Source organism: Leuciscus leuciscus (assembly GCF_965113295.1).
Source record: "Leuciscus leuciscus genome assembly, chromosome: 18".
NCBI lineage: Eukaryota > Metazoa > Chordata > Actinopteri > Cypriniformes > Leuciscidae > Leuciscus > Leuciscus leuciscus.
In genome coordinates this window covers 22628494-22634493 of record NC_138742.1, presented here as the reverse complement: position 1 = coordinate 22634493, position 6000 = coordinate 22628494, and positions in this window count along the sequence as shown.

The window sequence follows — 6000 nt, the reverse complement described above, 5'->3', positions numbered from 1 at the left end:
ACACCTGGTGATGAAATCCGTGTGGTCAATGGAAAGGACTGTGCTGGAGGACCAGGTCAAGGCAGATCTAGTTAGTTTAAGCAGAAACTGTAATGCTTAGAGAATTCAGTGCTTTGGTGTGGTCATGTAGAAGCTTTTGAATATCCAATGGCTACACTGACATAACTGCAAAGGTACAGTGCAAATCTTTAGCCATACACAGAAACTGGCATTTTAAACCCACATAAACTAAAACTAAAACTTGTGAATGCCCAGCCTAATCTTATGGCTTCCCTAGTATCATAAAATAGCACAGTACTTGCCAAAACGCAAGCTCAATGTAGAACTTCCTAAACTTTAAGTCATGTTTTAATGTAAATGAGCTGCTGCTCCCGACACAGAGGGCGGAACTTCAAGAGCTCTTAGCAGCTTTGATTACCTCTTCATGCTGCGTTCACACCGAACGCGAATTGAGCGTCTGGAGCGAGTGATTTCCATGTTAAGTCAATGTAAAGATGCGTTGACGCGCGTCTGGAGGTCCTGCGGCACGATGGAAAGAGGCGAAAGAGTCCAATTCGCGCGAAAGAGGCGAATGGGCGATACGCGCGAGTTATTTTATTTGGTGCTTTTTGTGCATTCACGTGTTTGAAGCGAAATTCGCGTCTGATGCCCGAGTTGAAAAGTCTGAGCTCCTGGCGCAATACGCTGATTTCACGCAGCCGTTATTTTGAAATTGAAAGCGAGGCTCCGGTGGGAAGAAAACCGGAAGTGTCGCCTTTAATCACAGGAGAGTCGTGAATGCGATGGCGTATTGTTGTGTTTAATGTATAAAATGAGTTATTCTAAAGCTGTACATACATTTTATATATATAATTCAGACAGTTAAAAAAAGAAGCAGGAATGAACTATATAACGTTACATATCCTATATTGGATATTAACATCCAATAGTGTTAATCGCGGCAGCAGCTTCAGGTTGGTCGTCCAAGGCATTGTTGTTTATCTTTACTTCCGGGGTTCTTCCCACCGGAGCCTCACTTTCGATTTCAAAATGGCGGCTGTGTGAAATCAGCGTATTGGTGAAACTCGCCAAATTGGGTATGCTTCCGGTCTGGTGCACCAAAGTATGGCGATGATGACCCCTACGACGGTTGCCAACTTCTGGAAAGGAAAATACGGGACAATCGTGGTTCTTTATAGGAAAATAAGGGACACTAAAAATATTTGTACTGTACCACTGCAGTGCATGTCATTTTAGCATCTGCAGTTAATTATGCGTACAAAAGATGTATTTGGTTCTCAGACAAACACATTTGGGTCCTTTTGTGTTAAAATCAACCAAATTTAAGAAACTTTCAGATCAAATTTTTGATTTTGAAAGAATCCTGAAGAAAGACAAACATAAATGAAGAAGAAAGCCAAAATATTGCATGTGATGGATGTATATTTACTGACAAATGTACTGTTTTGTAAATGGGTAAAAATGACAATTTCCACCTGAGATTTGGAGTCAGATTACAGGGGGGTTAAAATGACTTTAGAACAGTCATCATTATTTTACTTTTACACAGAGATTGTAAGGTTTATTAGTTAAATCGGTTGTCTTTAGCCATCTTTGTTTCATTATATGCCAACAGTGACATTTCAAAAATGGGAAAAATTACTACTTTTGGCTGTTGTTTTTTTGCCCAAAGTTTGCATGCCTGCAACTCATTTTAAAGATATCTTTTAGATTTTGAGGTAACACTTTATTTCGATAGTCCAATTTAGACATTCTACTAACTATAAGTAACTTTGCAATTACATGTCAACTAACTGTCATTAGAGTAGACTGTCTGCTTAATATCTGCTAACACTTTATTTTGATGCTCCCCAACAGACATTATACTGACTATAAGTAACTTGGCAACTACAAGTCAACTTATTCTACTAACCCGAACCCTAAAACCTAACCATAACCTACCAGTCTGACAGTTTACAGTATACTAACATTGAAAAGTACTTATAGTTAGTAGAATGTCTAAAGTGGACTATTGAAGTAACCGATTCTAATTCTTAACAAACTTTTCTTTTAGTTTCTTCATTTTTAAGGCCGAATATGGTTAATTTCAATATATAGGGATGTTAATGTGGCTCCATGAGTAAATTGGTACACATTTTCAATGGTCGCACATTTTCTGAAGAACAAATAATGTTGAAACTTGAAATGTATCTTGTATTTTTTCAATTTTTTTTTATCAACACAACTGAACATTAATGAGTGCCATAAACAGTAAAAACTTTTCTTTTGTAATCTTCATTTTAAAGGCCCTACATGGTTCAATCGAATAGATATAATGTGGCTCCATGTTCAAAATGTTGAATTTTACCCATTTTCAATATATAGCTATGGATATTACTGTAAATATCATTGACCTCTATTCAAAATGATAAACATAAAAGTTTTTTTTTCCTTTTTTTTTTTTTTTTTGTCAGGAAGATACATAGATGGCATACAATTTAAAAGCACAGTTACTGAACGTCTTTGAAATAAAAAATGACTTTGTTCTTGATGTCTGAGAGCATCAGTTTTGACTTCTGGTCTTTAATGGCAATTTCTTTTACTCATATCTATGTAATCACTCTATGTAAAAAAAAAAAAAAAAAACTTTTTGTTGTTATCTCCAAAGCAACAAAACGCACCCTGCTCAACCACAGCCCGTCAGAGATTCAGCTGATCCTCAACCAGATCCATCTGACCTCAATCTAAAGGCTCATCGAGATCCAGTTGAATCCAGATCAGACCTTTAAAAACTGGGAAAGAAGCTGTGACAGGGAAGCAAGCTACGGCAAGGTGTTTGTGGGGACTTGCTAATCTGATGGCCAGAAGGAACAGTAATTGACAAACATTTGCCCCTTGTTTGTTTTTCTGTCATGCTTTTTTTCTTCTTTTTTTTTTGTGTGCAAAATTCTGATGATCTACAGTTTTGATCAAAACACGTTTAACCCTATAAAGCCGATGACATAATAGGCTAATGGAACAGTTTATTGAACCTTTAGAAAAAATATACCAAAAATAAAAAGGCATATGTTTTTTTGTTGTTGAGTATCATGTTTGATGATCAGGCTTTGTTGGCTCATTTAGTATGATGTAGTGAGCATATAATGCTCATATAGAAGGAGGGGAAAATACCTCAAATTTATTCAGAGGCCCAAAATGAGCAAAAATGTGCAATGTGAGGCCAAAAAGCTCATATTTATATGGCCTAAAAGTAAAAGCCTGTAATGTAAATCTTTGAGGTCTTTAGTATAGCAGTTTTCCCACATAAAATCCATATAAATATCAGTTGTCACTATCTCCCAATATTATGTCTTATTAAAGGGCCCCTATTATGCTATTTTAAAGTTTCCTAATGTTGTTGTAGAGTCTCCTACAAGATGTTTACATGCATCAAAGGTAAAAGAAAAAAAAAACGGTTTAATTTCCTCATAATATACATTTGCACATCATCACATTTTCAATGACTCTCAAACGACTCGTCAACAAAATTGTTTCTCAGGGTTTGCGACCCCTAGAGGTTCATGATAGAGCTGCATGGTGCTCGTGAGATTGAGATATGCACATGCAAAATTAAACTGAAATGCATAACAACATAAAATGTGTAAAAACAAGCTAAATACAATATTTTAATTGTCATCTTATACAAGATGTGTTATTAATTATATCTACTGAAAGGTTAGTAATTTTAACCACATAGGGTTTAGTTGACAACTAGTTTGGGAAGCCCTAGACAACATTGCTATTTTTAATTTAGTGCAGCATTTTCTACCAACCCCTTAACTGCAGTCTGACTGCCTGACTCAGAACATGGAGTGTCATGCTCATTTCGCTGTCTCTGTGAAGGTGGAAAAGAGACACACGCATACTTTGTGACTTATCAATATCAGTGAGATTGAGATTTGAGGGAACGCTGGCGCGTTTTGGCTGCCGCTCCTCTCTCTCCCGTTTTGTTTGTCTGTTTTTAAATATTAGACAACGGTTTTGGAGCGTTTGAAGAAGTTTGAAGATTGTATAACCTTTCGAACTATTGAACCACGATGTGCGTTTTGGTTTCACCTGTTGGCCTATTGTTCCTAATTTTAAGCGTCTGTTGCTGGAACAAACTTTCAGGGTGCCCTCCTCTGGATCTACACTTCTGCGAGGTTGCTATTGGTGTGGATTCCTCCCGCATGGCGCTAAGGTACACTGTTTGCCAACTGTTGAAATTGAAAAGGAACTTTTATTTAGCACACAACACCTATGCTAACTGTGATGATGTTGGAATACTTCGGCGTAAGCGCTACTTACATCGCTCCTCAAGGCGCAGTGGTATGTTCCTCATCTGATGCTGTTTCCTATCCTACATTTCTTCGTAAACATCAAAGGTCGGTGGATAAACCTGTTGGGATTAACAATAACAACTTGACTGTGCTAACATACAAAGAGCATTCACGGGAGGTTTTGGAGTCCCCGTGCCTGTTGAAATCTGCTATTTTTAATGCTCGCTCTGTCAACAATAAAGCGGTGGCTTTATCTGACATCATTCTGGAAGAAAATCTTGACTTTTTAAGTATAGTCGAAACATGGCACAAACATTCGGACGGTCTTCTTTTTAATGAACTCACTCCTGCTGGTTATGGGTTATTGGATCTCCCGCGATCTTCTGGCAGAGGTGGTGGCATTATTGTTCTGTACAATCAGAAATTCAATTTAAGACCCGTTGCTGTTCCACTGTTCTCTTCATTTGAATGTCTTGTTTTAACTGTTTCCGAGTGTTATTCAACTGCCATAACTACAGTCTACCGGCCTCCTATGCTACGTATATCCAAGATGGCGCCGCGGATGGCTGCCTCGGTGTGGAGCTCTCCAGTTATTGTGTTGTTTTTGTTGGTTTGTTCTGCGTTTAGTCATTCTTTTCCTATCAGTTTCACCAAAGACGAACTACTGGACATTAGGAAACACACACCAGACAACTTTTTTACAGATTTTGATTTCTCAGACGTTTTACTGGACATTCTCGTCGGAGGGGCAGCGGTGTTGTTCAAACGCGCGGTCAGACGCAAACGCGGGAAGCGCGCTGGTTAAACTCCGCGAGCGCGGCCTCCGCACTGCACTCCCCAGAATTCATCTTGCGAATCTCCGATCTCTTCCTAACAAAATGGACGAACTTCTTCTCCTCACCCGCACTAACAAGGATTTTTTAAACTCCGCTGCTCTGTGCTTCACTGAAACCTGGCTGAGTGAAGCCATACCGGACAACGCACTACATCTGCCGGGCTTTCAGCTGTTCCGAGCGGATCGCATCGCGGAACTAACGGGGAAAACGAGAGGTGGTGGATTGTGTTTCTACATTAACGAAAGTTGGTGTTCAGATGTAACAACACTGAAGAAGATGTGCTCTCCTAATTTAGAGGCACATTTCATAAACTGTAAACCTTTCTACTCGCCGCGGGAGTTTTCCTCATTCATTCTCGCGAATGTTTACATTCCTCCAGACGCGTGTGTGAGCGCGGCGATACAACAGCTGGCTGAACATATAGCTGAAATGGAACAAAGGTACCCAGACTCTCTTTTAATCATTCTTGGGGATTTTAACAAAGCAAATCTCTCCCGTGAACTGCCAAAATACAGACAGCATGTTACATGTCCTACCAGAGACAGTAATATATTGGACCACTGTTACACCACGATAAAGAATGCGTATCACTCCGTCCCACGGGCAGCTTTGGGGCTCTCTGATCATTGTTTGGTTCATCTTATACCGACCTACAGGCAGAAACTGAAATCAGCTAAACCTGTAATAAGGACTGTAAAAAGATGGACCAACGAAGCAGAGCAGGATCTACAGGCCTGCTTCGATTGCACTGATTGGACTGTTTTTGAAGCTGCAGCCACCGATCTGGATGAGCTCACAGATACTGTAACATCATATATCAGTTTCTGTGAGGATACATGCATTCCTACCAGGACATTCTTATCATTCACTAATGATAAACCATGGTT